At 45.7% G+C, this 16482-nt stretch overlaps 1 long non-coding RNA gene across 1 annotated transcript; it reads right to left on the bottom strand.

The window, feature by feature from the left end:
- Positions 1-225: 225 nt before the first annotated feature.
- LOC114022697 lies at positions 226-15614 on the bottom strand. The gene is made up of 4 exons (XR_003566689.3): positions 15471-15614; positions 3597-3794; positions 1790-1873; positions 226-1615 (listed from the first exon to the last, which is right to left on the bottom strand). It is a non-coding gene; the product is annotated as an uncharacterized LOC114022697 (long non-coding RNA).
- Between the last annotated feature and the right edge of the window lie 868 nt (positions 15615-16482).

Here is a 16482-nt window from a genome sequence, read left to right as displayed (position 1 = left end):
CACAAAAAGAAAAGGAGTACTTGTGGCACCTTAGAGACTAACCAATTTATTTGAGCATAAGCTTTCGTGAGCTACAGCTCACTTCATCGGATGCATAAAGTGGAAAATGCAGTGAGGATGTTTTATACACACAGACCATGAAAAAATGGGTGTTTATCACTTCAAAAGGTTTTCTCTCCCCCCACCCCACTCTCCTGCTGGTAATAGCTTATCTAAAGTGATCACTCTCCTTACAATGTGTATGATAATCAAGGTGGGCCATTTCCAGCACAAATCCAGGGTTTAACAAGAACGTCTGAGGAACAGTGGGGGGTGGGGGGGGTAGGAAAAAACAAGGGGAAATAGTCATTAAGTTTTAATCATCAAATACTGCTGGATTGCGCAAGAGGAAACAGGCATTAGCCAGTCAGGATGGATTCTTATGATTGATCAATAAGTCTAGGAGAGTGCTCTTTTTCTTATCCACAGACAGTGGGTAAGCCCCTGGGAGCACTCCTACTGCAGGAGTGAGGATGTGTGTAGGGTTTTTAAAAACTGGAGCAGAAGCAGAAGGGATGATCCATCCCCTATGAGCCACATGATTAAGGGAGGCCTCGTCCTCCTAGTTCTCTGCTTCCCCATTCCAGCATCCTCCTGCCTTAAACTGAAGGGATTTCTAGGTGGTTACTTTCTCCCTCAGCAGAACAACTATTACCAGCTATGAGCGTGCCCCAAAGCCCATTGAAGACAATGCATCTTGGATCAGATCCCATGTGCACCTGTGTTTTGTGTACAACAAATACAATGCCAGGGGGAAAAATTCCTTCCCATTGGTTTTCTGTTTGGATTCTCAGCTGCCCATTTCCTGAAACTTCCATTGAAACCTGCAGGCTGTTGGGATCACTGGTTTTGCGCAGCCATCTATTTAGCATCATACAGATTATAATGATCTCATCTTTCTAATAAAGTGCTTATTGAACAGTATTTATGAGCTGTTTCCTCTCTCTCCTCCATAGGTACTAAGAAGCTAGTGTTCAGTGACAACAAACAGTGAATCAATTTTCTCTCCTGCTGTGATCCAAAGGCCCTTTGGGGTGGAATAGCAATATTGGCAATGACTGGCTGAGGTAACAGTGACTCAGAAGCAGACCTGAGACAAAAAGATACAACTAGCATGAGGAATTCGGTTCACAAAAGCACTCCTTTGAATTGAATCAGTCTGAGGAAGATGCAGAAACAGGAAAAGGGAGTGGGGAAAAGAGCAAAACTGTGTTTGTTACCATGGAAAAGCCAGATGAAGACCTTTAGGAGAAATGTCAAGGAAGAAATGAATAAACGGGTAACTTAGAAAACAAACAAACCCCACCATCACTTATTCAGAGGAGCTCCCTATAGAGAGTGGCAGCATGACAAAGGAAAAGTGAAGCACCAAATCCCAGAGTTCTTTGGGTGAACGGTCTGGCATCTGTTTGCTTTTGGGGGCAAAACTCAAAACTGTTTTTGTGCAATTTGTCACACTTGGAAACATTCTGGACATCTTGCCTTGGCTTCAGAATTCACATGTAGCATAAGAATTTCACAAGATCTTTCATTTGTTCAGTCAAAAGCAGCTCTCACAGCTACCGATAATGGGGCCCTGAAAACCAAAACACAAAAAGATTTAAACTCTTTTAAAATAAAGGAACAAATTGCTCTCAAATCCTCCCTACAAACACACCCCACTCCTTGCAATGCCTCACAAAGACAAGGGGCTTCCATTTTGTATTCAGTCTGTTACTTCATGGTATACCTCAGGGTCTGGAGGCCTTACCTTCCCAAAAGCATTTTTCTCCTTTTGTCTCTGAAGCAGCCAGTCCTATAGAACTGTGGTTCTCAACTGGATTTCAGGAAGGGTCTGCCAAAATAAACCAGAGAGCATGCAAAAAATAAAAGCCATTTCACCTCATGCTATTTGGACACATAGCTTTTTCTTCTCTTTTCTTTTTTTACCAGAACGTGTGTTAATTTTTCTGCATGATATGCTGAAACCTATTGGCTTCAGCAGGGCCGGCGTTAGGGGGCAGCAAGCAGGGCAACTGCCTGGGGCCCCATGCCACAGGGGGCCCTGCACAGTGAGGCTCAGGCTTCAGCTTCAGCCCCGGGTGGCAGGGCTCGGGCTTTGGCTTCGGCCCATGCGGCGCAGCTTGGGCATATTAATACTCGAGCATAATATTCATTTTTTTATTTTAGTATGTATCTTATCCTTTTTTTATATATTTTATGTGTGTGTGTGTGACTGTAGAACTCCCAATTTAATACCGTTTTTAATCTACTGGATATGCAGAAAAACAGTTGTTGGGGCACAGGTGGGCCATGGGCTTTTTATAGCATGTTGTGGGGGCCTCAGAAAGAAAAAGATTGCAAGCCCCTGCTATAGTACCTCCTCTGAACACCTAAACCAGGGGAACAGGCAAATGAACTGGAGTTAACCCCACATTCACCAGATAGCAGAGAAGGCCTCTGTAACTGTTTCTTTTTTCATCTTAAATTAAAGTAAGTTGCTCCCTCTCCCTTTGCAACAGTTGAAGCTCCTGTTAGGCTAAGAGACCCCCTAAGAACGCTGGGTTTCATAGAGCGGGGCCGGCTCTTAGCAAACCATGCTGGTTTCCGCCACATGATTAAGGCTCTACCAAATTCATGGTCCATTTTGGTCAATTTCACGATCATAGGATTTTTAAAATCGTACATTTCATAATTTCAGCTAGTTAAATCTAAAATTTCACGGTGTTGTAATTGTAGGGGTCCTAGCCCAAAGGAGTTCTGGGAGAGGTCACAAGGTTATTGTAGGGGGGGTTGCGGTATTGCCCCCTTACTTCTGCACTGCTGCCAGCGGGGCGCTGCCTTCAGAGCTGGGCACCCAGCCAACAGTTGCGGCTCTCCAGCCCCCCAGCTCTGACGGCAGCGCAGAAGCAAGTGTGGAAATACCGCAACCCCCCTAAAATAACCTTGCGATCCTCTGGCAACTCCCTTTTGGGTCAGGACCCCCAATTTGAGAAATGCTGGTCTCCCCTGTGAAATCTGTATAGTATAGGGTAAAAGGACACAAAAGACCAAATTTCAAAGTGGGAGGCCAGATTTCACAGTCTGTGACTCATTTTTCATGGCCACGAATTTGGTAGGGCCTTACACATGCTATATGAACAACTAGGATACCATAATCCTCCTGACGATTGGAATTGGGTAGTTTCTCTTCAAATAATTTGCAGGCCCTCAAGTGGGCCTCCTGATCTTCTACTGCAGAAGCCACCAGAACCCATGCCGCAGTATGCCTACATAGCTAGGCCTTGTGTGTTTGTATATAGTTAGTAAACACAGTTATTTGGAACTGTGTTCCTGTAGTTTCCTCATATTCACTATGTTGTGTAAAGAGCAAAGACAACAATGCCAGTAAAGGTTTTACTAAGAGCTAGTCTAATAAATTCCCAGGTATCACATAAATGTGGGTGTGACACTTCCTTGGGATGCCCAGGACTGAGAGTTACCCCCCTGCCTCCAGTGTGGGGGAGTCTTTCTTGTGGGAGCTGGGTGCCAGCACCTGTACAGCACCAGCCTTTCAAGCACTCTCTTCAGGACTCTACCTGTTCCACTTTGCTTTGCAGGTTAGCAACAGGTGCACCCTGAGCCCTCTTGAAGAGTGTTCCTCTGAAGCGTCCAGCCCCAGTCACTGGGCCCTCACAGTAATTACCAGGTTCGCTGCTCCCAAGGGAATACAGTATACACACACCAGCTTGTTTGAGTCAACTGTCAGCTCCAGTGTAACAACCCAGCACTGTAATCTATTTATAGTGAAAACAAATACAGTGCATGTTTATTAACAAAGGTTAAGATTTAAGAGATAGTGAGCAAGAGTAAAAAGAACAGCAGGTTACAAATAAAACAAAGTATAACATCCTTCCTAGAGATCAAAACTTAACAGGCTACAATCCATATCTAAAGCAGTTTTATCTCACCTAAACCTTTTCTGTAGAGCTTGCTGGTTTTCAGTCCAGCGTCCAGAACATTCACAAATAACACCCCCACACATACCCTGCCACAGGTGTTCCTCAGTGACACCAAAATAGATTCATAGATACTAAGGTCAGAAGGGACCATTATGATCATCTAGTCCGACCTCCTGCACAACGCAGGACACAGAATCTCACCCACCCACTCCTGCGATAAACCTCACCTATGTCTGAGCTATTGAAGTCCTCAAATCGTGGTTTAAAGACTTCAAGGAGCAGAGAATCCTCCAGCAAGTGACCCATGCTACAGAGGAAGGTGAAAAACCTCCAGGGCCTCTTCCAATCTGCCCTGGAGGAAAATTCCTTCCCGACCCCAAATATGGCTATCAGCTAAACCCTGAGCATATGGGCAAGATTCACCAGCCCCAGGAAAGAATTCACCATACCCAGGAAAGAATTTTCTGTAGTAACTCAGATCCCACCCCATCTAATATCCCATCACAGGCCATTGGGCCTATTTACCATGAATATTTAAAGATCAATTAATTACCAGAATCATGTTATCCCATCATACCATCTCCTCCATAAACTTATAGAGTTTAATCTTAAAGCCAGATAGGTCTTTTGCCTCCACTGCTTCCCTTGGAAGGCTATTCCAAAACTTCAGTCCTCTGATGGTTAGAAACCTTCGTCTAATTTCAAGTCTAAACTTCCCAATGACCAGTTTATATCCATTTGTTCTTGTGTCCACATTGGTGCTGAGCTTAAATAAAAATGTCCTTTTGCTTCTCCTTATACTTCCCCAAATCCATTGTCTTTGTTCCCCAATCAGGCTGACCTCTCGGGTACAGACTCCGCTGTGCTTTCCCCTGTTCAGTTCACATCCCCCTATTGGTTCCCTACGTAAATGGGTTTGCAGTATATTGGCTTACAATGTTAATTTACAACGAACATAGATAAATCAGCATTCCTTTGTCTATGAAAACCTCGTTGGTCAACCCTGCCAGGGACACAGACCCTAAAATATATTTTTAGTACATACCTACAACTTCTTAAATATCACCCATACATACATCACACAGTGATGATGAGGATCAGTATGACATCAGCTTTCATCCGACACCCCACATGACCCTGTATGGGTAAATACTGTGAATCCCGTGTGTTAGGTGTAGTGAGTTTGTCAGACCGCATAGGAGTGGCTGTAACAGAACACGGGATCCTTTGCCAGTTGGCATTGAAGGGCTCTAAGGGTCACAGTGAACACTTCCCATTAGCACACAGCAAAATCTTATCCAACATCCCCCAGTACCACAGAGTCAAAAACAGCACAATTACCAGTACAAGCACCAGTGTTTGTAATTCTAGAAGAGTGAGCTGAAAAATAATTTTTCATGTGACATAAACGAATCTAAGAATGAGTCAAAGGTGCAATAACTGTATGAGAAGGCCATCAGCTGGGGCTGTGAGATAGGTCCCCTGCCTGGTAAATCAACACTTGAGCAGATCTGTTCGGTTAGAAACCGCTCCCCCATTGAATGGCTGTGTGTGCGCTCATCCTGCACATTACCCTAGCTGAAACTCTTGTGGTTTCTAGGCAGCAGCTCCACCAGCTGCCCAAAATGAAGACTCTCTCCAGCCAAGTTAGACGGAGCTGTACTAAGCCTGATTTAAGTGGCTTTTTATATTTACCAGTGCTTTTTGCTGTGTGCAGAAAGGTGTGTACAATGAGTACATAAGGCTCATTGTTTTAAGATCCATGTAATAACAAGGAAGATACTAAATTTCAGATAATAATACCTAGCTCTTATCATCAGTAGATCTCATAGTACTTTGCAAATTATTCCCATTTTACAGATGGGGAAACTGAAGCACAGAGCAATGAAGTGACTTGCCCAAGGTCACCCTGCAGGTGAGCGGTGGAGCCAGGAATAGAACCTAGGCTTCCTGAGTTACAGTCCACTGCTTGCTCCATTAGGAGCACCTAAGAATTCCTTATGCAGCACTGCTAATCCTCCATTTCGCCCACTTTCATCTCTTCCCCGAGCCCCACAGGCCCCATGTTGTAGGCTCTATCCTTCTCTCCATGGCAATGCAAAGTACCTAATTACTAAGCTATTAGGGTTAGCCAACAATGATCAATTTTCTCTTTCCAAAACATATGTGATTTCTGCACTGATCAAAAGCCGACAGTTCTGTTAGTCGTTGCTCTAAGCGAAGATAAGAGTGGAAAAATATCACTCCAATGACGAAGGGCCAATTTGAAGCTATAACATTATTAGCTCTTTTTTGCTGTGAAATATAAAAGGGCAAGAAGATTAAACAGCATTTTGTGAGCAACCTCCTCTTTTAGGAAAAGCCAAACAAGCTGTAGGAGATTGCCTAAATATAAGAATTGCTGCGTTTTTGAGTCCAGGCTATAGAGCAAGGGAAGCTCTGATAAAAGGAAATGTTCAAGGGAGAACAGAGTGCAAAGAGACATTTCAAAGGCAGCCATCTAAAGCACAAAGAGCCCGATCCTGCAGTGCTAATGCAGACAAATCTTTACAATGGCAATTTGCCTACGTTAGGACTGCAGGATCTGTGTCAAAGGTAGGAGGAGGAAGAGAGCACATTTTCAGGAACATCCTTCATTTGTCCTCTAGATAATTCTCTTTGTCTCTGGCCACAGTTTAGCATTGCCACATACAAAGCACTGGGATTTCTGATATCGCTTACAATGGGGGAGGGGGTTACAATTATAAGAAGGAGCCTAATAATGTATGTAATAATTGTGTGTTAATGTCCAATATTCAACTGGGAGACTAGAACAGCTACTCTTAGACTGGGGGAAATGTCTTCTGTTCTTTTTTTGTGTTTAGATCAGAGATTTACCTGAGAAACTGGGCTGTGTTGAATAAATGCCCTGTTTATATTCTTCTTGGAGAGATTTGTTTGCTCAAATATACTATAGATTTTTACATATATATTATTAACTCCTTAAAAGGAAAAAATACGAACAAGCTGAAGTGGTGACATAAAGCAAGGGCCCAGACTTTCTCTGTAAGTCAGGCAGTTGGGCCTCTAGTTTCTCCGTTTGTTCCCACACAACTCCCCTACCGCTATGTCCCTGGCAAAAGTTAAAAAGACAAAATCTCAGCCTGGACTTAGAATTTCCTGGTTTTGTCAGGCTGTGTCACACCTTTTGTGCTGGTTCTCAGGGTGGGTCTTCACTGCAGAATTAGCCTGGGTATCGGCACCCAGATCTAAGCACCCTGGTTAGCCTGGGTTGGCTATGAGCAGCCACACTGCAAAGCCCTATCTGAGTTACTGTATCTTCTTCCCTGGTGCTGCACCCCCCTGCATGTGTCATTAGGAGCTCTGGGGCATATCCCATGGCTCTATGACTTTTCCCAGTGAATTGTGGGAGAACTTGCCTGTCCTACTGGACACGTGAGGGAATTGTGGGAAGGCACTGGAGGGCTATCAGCAGCACTCAAGAGATTCAGCCTGTATCTTCATTGCATAGTGGACAGGTTACCAGCCCAAGTAAAAGCAGCACCCAAGCTCTGAACCAGGCCCCACCCTGTGCCAGGTAGCTTGGGTATAAAGCAGCACCAAACTTAGTTGAGAGGGTTTGATGCGTGGATGGGAGGGGAATAGAGGCAACCCAAGTAAGAGCCTAGGCTGACTTTGCAGTGAAGACATGCCCTGTGTCATATAAATAAAGACAATAAATGTGTGTCCCAGTGGTCCCTGCCTTTGGATTTTATCCCATGTTCCTTTCCCCTCTCTTCTTTACCCACCCTCCTGCTTCCTCTTTTAAACTTCTTAGACAGGCCCCTTGCACAAACGTCTAAGAAACACTTTAAAGCAAGAGAGCTTTTAAAGGGTTTTGTTTACCCTACTGAAAATGAGAGTGACATGCCTTCAGGCTGCACAGGAAATGTAACCACCCTGGGCAGGAGCTGTACACTTGTGGTTGTTGAGGTCCATTTGCCATTTCGTCACAGCATGAATCAAGCTTAAAAAACCAAGCAGAGTCCGCCTAGAGGACATGACACACAAAGAACATGTATTGGGCAAGTCACTACCCACTCTCTGTCTCTGCAAAATACCACCCCACTTCACCAGGCTGCTGTGAGGCTTAATTCACTACTATTTATAAAGCACATTGGGAGTCCTCAGCTGGACCACAGAGCAGAGCAAAGTATGAATATTTTAAACAGTGCGGGTATTAAGAAATGACAGTAACAATAACTAACAATACTTAGCTTCCTGTTCATTTCCAGATGCAATTCAAAGTGTCCATGTTCTTCTTGGAAACATTTTGTGGTTGATGTCCTAGGTGTCTAGATGCTGTCACATTTCTCTCTGGGGAAATTCCAGCCACCTCCTCCATGGCTGTGTAAGGTCCCCTGCCAGCATAGCTTGGTGGCACCAGGAGGAAAAGAATTTGAGGGGTCAAGTTACGCGGTGCACACCATGTTTGCTGCACAGTCCCCTGCATGGGATCTGTGTTCTGCACCATGGAGGGGCAGACTGGAGGATGTTTGGCATCAGGGCCAAACCAGGGAATCCCCCACAGTACAGATCCTCTTGTGCTTGCTTCTGTGAAGGATGTGGGTGAAAGGGGAGCTAAAGCAGACTTCATGACATGGAGAGAAAGGTTTCCCCACCCCCACGCATCAGCCCATTATCCAGCCCAGTTCCTTGGGTTAGGCACTGGGCTGAGGATTTGGCCTTTAGTGCCTTAAGTACCCAACAGTTGGTATCTATGGGGATGCTCGAGCTTAGAGCTCCAAGAGGTATCCATGAGGACTGTGAGCTGGAGGTCTCAGTGGAGGGCCCTTGACTCAGTAATTAGCTCTTCCACTTTGTCTGACAAAACCAGGCTGTTGTACTCTGTGGCACGCTGCAAGGTTGATCCGAGCAGGTGGGTTTAGAAAGGAGGGGTTTCGTTTGGATGGGCTTGTTTAGCTGGGGTAGGCGATCTTTTCGGTGTCTCTTTAGCATGATGAGGATTTGAATAGTGTATGCATGTGGGGTTTTAAGTATGTGTATGTGCCCAATGGAAAGAACACATAAAACAGCTTAATGAATAAAATGTGACAGGAATTAGTGCTACAGAAAGTCACGTTGACTCTGAAACAGGGCTTCATGTGACCGTTGGATGTGTGACACAGTGCTAGTCTGGAGACCACAAAGCAGCCTGGCTTACGGAAAGTTCACCCTTGCTTATGCTTCATAGGAGCATATGCCTCAGCTTCCTGAACGAAAGCAGCTAGTTATGCACCAGGACTCCAGTCATTCACTACACATGTGAGTAACTTTATATGAGTGCATAAGTGGTTGAAGATCAGAGCCCATGTTTTCTGCAAGCAGCCACTTTCCTGCTTCTTTAGGGTGGAGCAGCGTGAGTCAGGGGTAGGAGTGTGACAAGCAAGTAAAAAGGGGAGACAGGAGAATTGCAATGTCCTTTTATAAATTCAGTCCGAACAGTGCTTGGGCCAAATTCTATCCTCTGTTACACCTGGGCAACTTCAATGGGTCAGCACTGCCTTGGTAGATTAGGGATACAGTTACAGCAATTCATGTAAAAATCACAGTGCTGAGACATTAATTTCATTGTTATAGATCCCTGTTTATGTGCTGCAGCCAAAAAGGGAGAAAATACTTATTGTTATTACTGTACCAGCTAGATTTGGGTCTCATTGTGCAAGGCACTGTACAAACATATACTAAGAGACAGTCATTGGGCTGAAGAGTTTAGAGTCTAAACAAAGGGTGAGAGAAAGGAGACGCTGTTAGCCCCTTTTTACAGACAGGGCACTGCAGCACAAAGAGACTGATTTGCCCGAGATCACACAGGAAGTCAGTGACCTGGAACTGAACCCAGATCTTCAGTCCAGTGTCTTTACATCTCTGGACAGTACTGGGCAAATTGCCTCAGTGACATTCTGTGATGGATTGAATAAATCTTAATTACACCATTTTTACTGGGAAAGATGTTAGTTTGCCGGTGACATTATAGGCTGACTTGTAAGACTTATAAAATAGTTTAGTTGACTATGAATCGAAGAGCTACCATCCCAGGCTTGTTTGACTGTAGAGAAAATCTAGCAAAACCAAGCTTATTGGCAGGCATTTTTCATTCACTGTGTGACCTGGCCATAACTTTTCTTTCCCCCATCATCTTGTCCTAAGTCTATAGCGTGTTATGACCATTCCACACTACTGCACCGATGTCATTTTCTGACCATTTCCATTTTCTGATTCTAAGGAAAGAAATAAGATTTGGTTTTGTTGCCAAAAGCTCATTCTTCGGAGGAGGAATGTTGGCATTCATGCACTTTGTTTTAGGCTTACAGTATACTCCCGATTATCCAAATAGCACAGGGGACATGGATTTTATTTGGGTAATTGGGAGTTCGGATCATCGAGAGGGCAGGATCTATTCAGCCATTCAGCAATGGGGTGGCTTCCTCTGCAGAAAGGGCCTCCTCCTCGCAGTCCTGGCTAAGGGTCTCTGCTCTGCCCTGCCAGATTGCATTCCCCCGCCCCCTTGTAGAGATCTGGTATCACTGGCCCGGTGGTAGCATAGGGAACTCTCTGCAGCCCTGCTCACTTACTCCTGTGACAGTGGGGCTGCACAAGGTTCCCTCAGCTGCTGGAGCCATTCAGCAGCAGGGTGGCCTCCACCAGGGCCGGCGGTGAGGGCTCATCCTCCTCCTCCTCACAGTCGTGGCCAGGAGGTTTTGTGGAAGTGGAAAAAGGAATAAAGGGAATTTGAATGCAGACATTTTAGTTTTCTTAGGAACAGAGCAAGAGTCAGGCTAACTCTAACTCTAATAGTGCAAGACTTTAAGGCAGGGCCTGGGTGAGTGGGAAAACTGTAAGAGATGCTGTTTTGACCTTGTGTTAGATAAGAATGGAATGCAGACTATAGAGGAACTGCTTAGAAAAGTAAGATATCAGGAAGGAATATGTATAAACAAGACACGTCTGTTGATCACTATTGTATGCAACAATGGAGGGAGGGATAGCTCAGAGGTTTGAGCATTAGCCTGCTAAACCTAGGCTTGTGAGCTCAATCCTTGAGAGGGCCATTTAGGGATCTGGGGCAAAAACTGGGGGTTGGACTAGATGATCTCCTGAGGTCCCTTCCAACCCTGATATTCTATGAAAAGGTATAAATGCTTGCCTTAATTATTTATCTGGCAGAGACCTGCCTAGGAAGGGGGAATCCCTGTCCATGTGCACTCTCCCCCTTGCAATTGCTTGAGAATAAACTGTCTGTGAATAACTTGTTGCAAACAACCTAAGAGTGAAAACTGCATTTTTCTTCCACAATTTGGTGCCGTGACTCAGATGGCAACGCCCGGCTGAGACAGCAACAACTACTGCGGACCATTCCCCTTCAAACTCCATGACATCACAACAGAGATAAGAGACCTTTTGAAATCTCTATTGGGGTATCGGAGGAGGACTGCCTGTGGGGCCACCTGTCACTTTGGGGCTTACGCCATGCGAACTTATTGATTAAGCAACAAGATCAGATGCAATGCGGTTCTGAGGAATTTTTTGCTGCCCTCAAGTAAGGTTAGTTCATGCGGTTCTGAGGAATAGTTTGCCGCCCTCAAGTAAGGTTAATGCATCGGTGCGGAGGGGTTTTTTGCCGTCTCAAATAAGAGAAAGGTTGTATTAAGTCTGGACATAAAGAATTAAGGTTATTGTTAAATGAGATGCATCTAGGTATGGGGAATGTGTGTGTGTGTGTGAGAGAATGAATGAATGAATGAATGAGGGGTATGAGCCGCTGACCAGGTCTAAGATGTAAGCTGACTCCAGCCGCCCCAGGGCTACGCCACGTGGGAGTTCTGAAAGCAAGGGGGAGGTCAGCCGAACCTTGTGACCCAGCGGAGAATTTGTCCTTACTTATGAGTCACTGAGCAGGTCCAGACTTAAGCCGCTAGTCGCTGGAACCTGTGACCCAGCGGACCCTTTCCTGAGGCGTGAGTGAGTGAACGGCTTCCCTACTTTACGAGCCACTGAATGGACAGCGGTCCCATATGAGCCATTGAGCGGCCAGGGCACTCCCCTGTGTGATTGCAAAATGGGTGGGGGACAGTCTAAGAACTCCCCCGCAACACTGAAGGGTACCCCTGCATACTACATGTATGTGCGTTATGGTCCTAGGACCTGCAGGTATTTAGAAAATTGGAGTTTTTATACACGTGATAATCCATCTAAATAATTCCCACTAGAAGGTACCTTCAATCTAGATAAAATCATATATCTCAGAGGAACCCTTACATCACCAAAAGCCTCTGACATACAGTGGGAGCAATTTGTTTATTGGTGGGAGGAAGCCACAAAGAGACGCCATGAGTCTGAGTGCAGCATCTGAAGGACTCCCAGGAAAAATTTAAAAACTCAAGTACAGGGTTTGAAAACTAAATGCAAAACATCTGGATGCCTCCCTACCCGAGCAATTCCCTCTGCTCCTTTATACCCCCAATTAGTTAAGGCTGAAAGCGAGGAGGGAAAGGAACAGGTTAATTTGAAAAGTCAGCTTGGCCTAGAGATCAAAAGAAAGCTGCTCTGTGTTCAAGGTCAAGAATCAACACAGACCATGCCAAGCAAACAAAAAAAAACAAAACCTGATTTCAGCCCCAGCTGGCTGTGAAAAATATAGACAGAGGCAAAACAAAGGCAAAACAAGTTGCAGGACTGAGATTACATTTGCGAAGGCTGGCTGCCCAGTGAGACCCAACAGTCTGCCTTTGTGACCCTGGAGCCGGTGTGGTCTGGGGACGCTGAAGAAACCACTGGCAGCCAGCTTGGACTGGAATACCTAGCAAAGGACTCTGAAAGGGACGCCCCAAGAGACCCCAGGGAGGTAAAAAAAAACCCTCCCAAGGGCGGAAGCAAGTTGGAGATTTTTGCGGCATATCTCTGGACAACCTGTGCACAGGATAACCTCCCGTCCACCTCTCTCTCTCTCTGTCTCTCCTACCCCCGGGCCTGGCCAGCCCAGGCAGCGTGTTTGTGAGTATGAAAGTGGGTCATGGTTTGAGCACTAACGCTTCTTCCTTCCTCTGAATAATGTGAAAGCCTGGTAAGGTAAGCGCCGCCTGGAGCCCGCACCCCGAACCCTCTCCTGCACCCCAACCCCCTGCTCCAGCCCTGAGTCCCCCCCAACCCCAAATCTCTTGGCCCCAGCCCACAGCCCCCTCCTGTACTCCAAACCACTCATCCCCAGCTCCACCCCAGAGCCCGCACCTTCAGCCGGAGCTCTCATGCCCCCTCTGCACGCCCACCCCCTGCCCCAGCCTGGAGCCCCCTCCCGCACCCTGAACCCCTCATTTATGGCCCCACCCCAGAGCCTGCACCCCCAGTTGGAGCCCTCATCCTCTCCTGCACCCCAACCCCCTGCCCCAGCCTGGTGAAAATGAGTCAGTGAGTGAGGGTGGGGGAGAGTGAGCAACGGAGGGAGGGGGGATGGAGTGAGTGGGTCGGGGCCTCGGAGAAGGGGGGGGGCAGGAGTGGGGCAAGGGTGTTCAGTTTTGTGCAATTAGAATGTTGGCAACCCTACCTAGTACCAATTTAAAAATCGACTAGTAAACATTAAAAACAAATCTCCCTTTCTCTCACTCCTTCTCCCATCTGTCTAGACTGTAAGGTCTTTGGCAGAGGGATTTACTGTGTTTGTACAGTGCCAGCAAAATGGAGCCACCATTTCTGTTAGGGCCTCTAGACACTACTGTAATACAGTAATAAATAAAGTGCTAGCAGAACATTATTTGGCATTACAGTGTGGGTTTCTTAGACATACACAGAGCGTATTTATAAAGAGATCAAAATCCATATACCATTTTTTTGGTATGTCAACACAAAAGAGAAAAATAATTGTTATTTTCAATTACAAACTAGACTAAGGGAACACAAAACATAGAGGTTACAGTCTCTTCCTTGATCCAACTCCTCTGTAATGCTTTGGACCGCAAAGGACTGGAAAGCCCGCAGATTTCCCTAGCTGGGGATTTTTCGACATGGGGGAGTCCACAAGTGACATAGAGCTGTTTAATTAGCTCCTATGCCACCCACACTGTGGTCCCTGCCTTAGCAGGCTTGGAGTTGTGACTGAAGTGCGACAGCACTCTGGCTATTCTCAGCTGCCATACTGGTTCCTGCAGGATACACACAACCAACATACTTTAAAAGAGTCCTGAGGCTGCTCTAAACTATGCTAGGGCCAGGACTGGTTTAGAACCACCTCCAGGGGGAGGGAGCCTCAAGTCACTCTTTGTGGGCTCCTCAACCCTTCAACTGTGCCCACAGAGGCAGCTGAAATATAGGCCAGTGACTGAAATTACTCAGTTTCATTCTCTTGTAAGATATACACTGAGGAATGGACTAACAAGCCCGAACCACATGGAGCTTCATTCACCCTGCTGAGGAGAACAAAAGGAAACAACAATGGTTTAGTTCACAACCCTACATGGAAATATCCAGATGGGGCCAGGAAACTCATTGATGTTCACCTCACAGAGCTTCCACAGAAATCCTCCCTGGGAGTCCAGCACCCAAACACTGCAGATCCCCCGAGATCCACAAAGATCTCAGGGATCTGCTGGGGGTACAGGGTCTTTGTGCCTCAGTACCAGCTATGGGCCCCAGGCAACCTGGCAGTTGCACTGCCACAGATTCAAGTCTTAAGTGTCCCATGGGGTTAGTAGGTGCCAGTGTGCTTCCCTCACCAAACCCATCCCATTTATCCCACCTCAACCCTCCTTACTCCTTATCGGGGGCCCTGGAAACAACTGGTCCCCACCTTTTATGCAGGGAGGGGGAATTCCACTCCTGGGTCCTACAGGTGCAATCTGGCCTGGCGCTATTTTCGATTACAAATTTAACTGGATTATACAACACGAGTCTACAACGTGCACAGTGATTAAAATGGTCTGCTTCAGGCTCTTCTCCAGAGGAAGCTATTGCCTCAGCTGTCTCATCTTCAATGCATTTCACAGCAGCCTCATGAGAAATGAACACAAAAATACGTCCTCAGTGAGGAAATGCCCCCATGTTGGAGGTGTCTTTTAGCATTGGCAGGAAGCAAGGGAGTGTTTGCATTTCTAGCAATCCCCAATCCCTAAAAAAACTCCCTCTTTTCTGTAGATCTTTCTATTTAAAGGGGAAAGACACATTCTAAATCACTAGGTAGGAGAAGGAGATAAAGGGATAGAGTCTCAGTTGGTGTAAATCAGTATAGCTCAATAGCAGTAGTTGAATTCAGCCACCTGGGATTAACTAGCTACATTGAGTTAAAACTACCTGTGCCTTGCCCCCACTAGGGTTTTACATCAAGATAGCTGGCTCTCTCTTTTTACAATGAGGACATAGCCTAATAGTTCCACAGTCAGGCTCTTAAGCCTATATTAAACAAACAGCTCATTTACAAACAGCTTTTCTGGGAGAGGAAAAAGTCAGCCAGGAGGCAAGGAATGACCCCTGTAAAAGAGCTACCTTGAAACAGGCCTGCAGGTTTCTTTGTCTCAGAAGGTGAGAGCTGAATTCTCAAAGCAGGAGACTGGAAACCCAGGGGAGAACACACTTGTCATAGTTGCTTTCTTCTGGCTTTTTACGTCAATTTCTGTTGCTTTAGTTCTTAATTCCTCCCCACACTGTTCAGATTTTTGTAGACGTGGAGCAGCTCAGGAGCCAGTTGGATTCACTCTGTCTCTGGAATGGACTGTACCGGAACTTCAGTGTCTACCTCCATATCAGACAAATGTTTGATAAAGAGCCAGAGAACAGCAAACACTCCTGAGGTAAAGAGTGACTTATGGAGAGCTTTTTCACCATGTCGCCATCTTGGATTTTAAAACAAGACTCAGTGAAAGCTCAATGAATGAGGTCACTTGAAATGGCCCCGCTAAATAACAAACAATTAATGCTAGTCTGACCTCTCCCCTGCTCTTCTCTGCAAAGTCTTCTCCCTGCACACTCCACTATGGATGTGCTAATTTGGGGTGGGGGAAAGGGAAAGATTAGCATTAATTAGGTCTTGTTTAACAAGGCTGTTTAAATGACTAACCCTTTCCTTTCCTAGCTTGGTTCTTACCCTGAGTATTGTGTCTTGGGCGGGTGCATGGCTGACCTTTCCTTTTCATAACTTGCCCATTTCAGGGTCGGGAGGAGGGGTTAGCACATTTTAAAGTTTTTTTTTTTTTAAATCGGGTCTATAACTCCAACCTTCCAGTTATGCTGAGTAGAGAGTGCTGGCTCTGTAGGGAAGATACAATACAGTATCTGTGCCTTGAGTTTCAGATCTAATGCAGATTTATGATTAATGCTCTCACCTTGCAGGAAGCCCAGTGGGACATATTCTATAAATCAAACACATTGAATAAAATCCATGGCTCCTGTCCCTATTTCCTGTTAACCCATGTTTCTTTTTCTCTCTCTGGCCGTCTCCCTCCCTCTCTGTAAAAAAGTTAACAGCCTCATGTTTAACGTTCTAAGCAATATAGGAACA

The sequence above is a fragment of the Chelonia mydas genome, chromosome 2 (assembly GCF_015237465.2).
Source record: "Chelonia mydas isolate rCheMyd1 chromosome 2, rCheMyd1.pri.v2, whole genome shotgun sequence".
Lineage (NCBI taxonomy): Eukaryota > Metazoa > Chordata > Testudines > Cheloniidae > Chelonia > Chelonia mydas.
Note: the sequence above shows the minus strand (reverse complement) of the source record. Positions and strands in the feature narration are given on the sequence as shown.